The sequence below is a fragment of the Crocodylus porosus genome, unplaced genomic scaffold, assembly GCF_001723895.1.
Source record: "Crocodylus porosus isolate Cpor-Errol unplaced genomic scaffold, CroPor_comp1, whole genome shotgun sequence".
NCBI lineage: Eukaryota > Metazoa > Chordata > Crocodylia > Crocodylidae > Crocodylus > Crocodylus porosus.
The window spans coordinates 226685105-226689921 of record NW_017728886.1 but is presented as its reverse complement, the minus strand read 5'-3'; the positions used below and the strand labels follow the sequence as shown (position 1 = coordinate 226689921).

General features: G+C 51.4%; 1 long non-coding RNA gene across 1 annotated transcript; it reads right to left on the bottom strand.

Moving 5' to 3' along the window:
• Positions 1-2410: 2410 nt before the first annotated feature.
• LOC109320208 lies at positions 2411-4817 on the bottom strand. Its single transcript, XR_002103754.1, has 2 exons — positions 3528-4817; positions 2411-2536 (listed from the first exon to the last, which is right to left on the bottom strand). It is a non-coding gene; the product is annotated as an uncharacterized LOC109320208 (long non-coding RNA).

The window sequence follows — 4817 nt, the reverse complement described above, 5'->3', positions numbered from 1 at the left end:
GGGATCTTGGACCCTTCAGCCTAAAGAAAAGAAGGCTGAGTGAGGACCTGATTGCGGCTTACCACTATATCAGAGGTGTGCATCAGGAGCTCGGTGAACAACTGTTCACCAGGGTGCCCTGGGGGAAAACTAGAAACAATAGCCACAAACTCCTGGAAGATAGTTTTAGGCTAAACATTAGAAAAAACTTCTTTACAACTAAGGTGTCCAGACTATGGAACAAGCTGCCCCCAGAGGTGGTGCAATCATTTACCCTACAGATCTTTAAGAGAAGACTGGACGGTCACCTGGCTGGGGTTGTCTGACCCCAGATGTCCTTCCTGTTCATGCAGGGGGCTGGACCCGATGATCGTTTGGGGTCCCTTCCAGCCCTATCATTTTATGATTTTATGTTCTGGTGTTTCCTGTGAGGCAAGTGTGCACAGAACAATTAAAAACTGAGTTGAATTATAAAGAACAATCCCCAACTTGCTACTGTAAGGATCCTAATATTATAAAAGCCTTAGCTTGTCTGTCTGTCTGTCCACAATGCTTTATTCACACTCTGATTGGTTGATGGAAACAACCAATCAGAGTGTGAATACATTACTCAGACAGGATGTTGTGGCATGGTGGGGACACAAAGGATAGAGGAGGGAGGGGGCAAGGTCAGAGCAGCCTCCCCTTTGCTTCTTGGAGGTGGCAGCGGTAGCATGGGACAGACTGGGGTCAGGACTTCTGATCTCTGCAGGTGGTGAATATAGAAGGAGGGGGGCAAGGCCAGCTCTGCTCCCTCTATCTCCCATGCTGCTCCCTCCCAACATGGGGAATGAGGAGCTGTGGGCCTGGGGCCAATGCGGTGGTGGTGGGGGGAAGAGGAGGAGCGGGCCTGAGGCAGGGAGAAGCCAGCCCACCATGGCAGTGGGTGTGGGGAGCAGTGGGCTCAGGTTGATAAGGGGGTGGGGTGGAGGGATGAGAGGAGTAGGCCCAGTCCTGAAATGGTGGCAGAAAGCGGGGGGGCATGTACCAGGCCCAGCCAAGCCCAGACTGGCCCTGAAATGGAAGCTGTGGGGGAGCAGCCTGGCCCAGTCTGGTCTGACCCTGAAACAGTGGTGGGGATGGTGGAGGCAGGGGCAGGCCCAGCACCTGCCCCACAACGGCAGTGGCAGGGCTCGCCAGGTCCAGCCTGGCCCCAAAATGGAGGGTATGGGGGCGGGGGTGCACTGGGCCCAGCACAGCCCAGCCTGGAAATGGCAGTGAGGAGGTTGAGGGGGTGGGCTTGACCCCAAAACATTGGCAGTGAGGTGTGCAGGGCAGGCTCAGCTCCATGGCAACGGGGGAAAGGAGGGGCGGTTCCCCCCGCTCCATGGAGGAGATGATAGTGGTACAAGGGGGGAAGTGGTGGGGTCACCATGGCAAGGTGGGACAGGGGGAGTGGCCCTGAACCTGAACTGCTTGGGGGGAACAGGGTTAGGCCCAAAGCAATGGTGGGGTGGGGAAACAGGGTCAGTCCTGATTGGGGAGGGTGTGGCTGGATGATGGGCACAGGGGCACAGGGCTGGATGCTCGGCTCTGTCCCTGCCAGCCCCCTAGGTGGGGGTGGGGGGAGTGGCCTTGGCCCTAGAGTGGTGCGGGTAGGGGAAGTGAGCTTGGCCCTGGGCCTCTGTCCCCACCCCCCCGGCAGGTGGCAGAGATGGAGCAAATGGAGGAGTAGGGCAGCAGATGGAAAGAGGAATGGCCTGGCCTTAGCTCCAAAGCAGCAGGGGGAAGAAGGGGAGTTGGCCTGGCCCTGAAGGTGGGGGGTGGGGTGGGCTCGATGCAGGCCACCCCCTCTCCCCCCTGTCATTCTTGATGGGCAATTGGCTAATGTACTGTATATCACCATAGTGTCTGAGCTTCTAGGAAGTCAACAGCAATAGTGGAGTCCCTAAACCAGGGGTGAGCAAAATATGGCCTGGGTGTTGCATCTGGCCCACCCAGCTCACAGGACCCCTCCAAAAGCTGAAAGACCATTATCACCAGCCCTGGCCATCAGCTGCCCCTCTGAAAGCCAGCCCCTCCATACAGGAGGTGCCAGCATCCCGTGTGGCAGCAACTTGGATTCTGGTTGCTAAGCAGCCAACTCCCACCCCAGCCTGGCCTGGTCCTAAGAGGAGTACATAATAACTCTTATCGTATAGTATTCTCATCCAAAAGGCCCTAATTTTATGAAGTGCTTTAAGATCGCATCATCTGCATCAAAGTGTAGCTGAGACTTTGATCTATGTTCTCCCTAAAAAGCAGGACTGTGTCAGTGGTTTGTAGCTTGCCATTCAATCTTTAGTGCACTTGGGACTTCATTCACAGCATTGAAGGTCATGGACTAGAACAGTAAACCAGTATCTGAAATGACTGACAGCCAGTGGAGGAACTTGAACAGAAAAAGGCAGGCAGTCTGCCATGTTCTCTTTTAGTCGGAGTCTGTGCCACATCATCACATTCACCTTCAGCTACAGTGAACTGAAGTATTCCAGCTTGAAGACAACAAATGCATGGATCACTATAGATGGGTCCTCATCTGGAAAGAAAGGGCAAAGTTTACAGGAAAGCTGGCGAAGAGAGGTGGCATATTAAAATATTGTTGATAGTTGTCAGCCAAACATAGTGAAAAATCAAAAAGGATCCCTGTGAAGGGGGAAAAGGCAGCCTGGCATGGTCTGCCCCTCCCCCCCCCCACATTGTCTACCTTAGGGCAGGTGACAAATGCTGGCAGCAAGCTGGCTTTGCCATGCTACTTCAGGCCCTGCAAATCAGTGGGGAGAGGGGACAGAGCTAAGCGGCAGAACAGTGTAGCAGGAGGACGCTGGAAGCAAGGCAGGGTCCGCCGAGAGAGACACGCAGAGGACAGGCACTTGGCAGAGTGACCTGGGAGACAGGACAGAATACCACGGCCCAGACACGCCACAGTGCGGCAGAGAGGCCCCTAAGGCAAGGCTGTGTGTGACTGCTGAGAGTGTGGCTGCTGAGATGTGCAGCAGCAACACGTGTGGCTGAGAGGTGAGAGGTGCCACGGTGAGGCGCATAGTGAAGAGGCTTCTGAGGCAGGACAGGGTCCTGTGGCAGAGGACCCAGACAGGAATCCAGCAGGAAGCTCAGACTGGGCCGCCATCACTGAGGGGCTGAGTAGTGGCAGTAAGAGGGCCATGCCCAAGGAAAAGTGGGCAAGACATCTCTGGACAAGGCCAAGGTGGGAGGGGCAGCAGCTCACTTGGGAGTGCCCCGATAATACTGTGAGGAAGTAGAAAGGGGCTGGAAGGCCTGCTGACCCCTAAGTAACTGGGAAAAGGGAAGCCCAGAAAAAACAAAGGGAGGCTCCCACCAGGAGCAAGTAAATCTGGGGAAGTATCTCAGGAATGCTACAGCAGATGCTGATCTTTTTTATCATTCACATTCTGAGTATTCATTCCTGAGTTGTTATCTTCAGACAGAGACAGTTTAGTTTTCCTGATTCCAACTCAAATCAACAAGAGACAGCCTGTGCAGAATTGGCCTCTGATACGGGCTCGTACCAAAGACTGTTGATGAAGGACGAGAGAATTATTGTCTGTGGCCTTAAACATCAAGATGCTGACATCGGTTCAGGCCCTGGATGTCATAAGGGCATGGTATAGGAGAGGTTGGAGCGCCATGAAGAAGCCAGGGTGTGGGGTCCGGAGAGTCACCTATGGGGAACTGCCTCCCAAAGAAGATAAGACCAAGTCATGGCAGGTGATATTGAATAGGACCTGAATACCTGGGTGACACACACAAGGATCCATCCTGTCATTGCCAATGAATAGAGCATTGGCCAAGAGGGGGCCCAAGCCCCAACATGTATCAGCAAGCCAAGGCCATGAACCAGTGCAAATGGGGGATACAAGCTTTCAGTGGAAGGTGTGTGACAGACAGGTGATAGAAAGATCTCCAAAAGCATTTTCCATATGCCATAAGAAGTGACTACTGAAGCAATTTCCGTCAGACGATAAATATCCATTTGTTCTCCAGATTTTTGGCCTCAGAATAATTGATGGTGATGCTCAGTCTAGGAAAATACGGAAGAATGAAGAACAAGTGTTCAGCACTGCTCCATGCTTTCCTCTGCCAGTAAACTGCTGCCAACCATCCTGTCCTTCCCACGTGTGTTTCTCCCTCTTAGATATTGCTGGCAGGGTCCAGTTCAAAGTAACTTACTGTGTCTGTGGAATTACCAAAAGAAGATAAATGTTCTAAGCTGATTTGACAGCTGAGATGAAAGCCTAGGTAGCCTGGTCTTCCACTGAACAGACAGGGCTAAGGGAATACCGTAGATGGCAACTGAAGTGCAATACACATTCTATTTTATTGTTTATCAGAAAAGTAACAAGTGTGTGTGTGTATATATAGAACCAAACAACACCTCAGCCCATGACAATAAATCATACTGGCAAGATCAAGAGGTTAAACCGGGATTACTTTAACCTCAGTGCAATATTTTCCACCCTGTTGTCACTTTATAAATAGCTGTTTCCTTCCAGAGGAGCAAAAATCAGGCACAAGCTTGGTGAAGTCACAGGATAACAAAAGAGAAAGAGATGGGATTGAAGAGGGAGAAATTCTCAAAGACTGAAACAGTAAAACAATGCTATAGTTCCCATGAGATTAGTAGAAGTGCCCATTATTATTTCAGCCTCCATTTATATTAGGAAAAGACATACACTACTGCACATAGGAAATATATAGCATAAATGATTTGTCTCCTCTTTCTTGGAGATGAGTATTCTAATATAATAAAAGCTGTGGCACTTCTGGCTGTGTGTGTGTCAGTCTGTAATGCTCTGGGC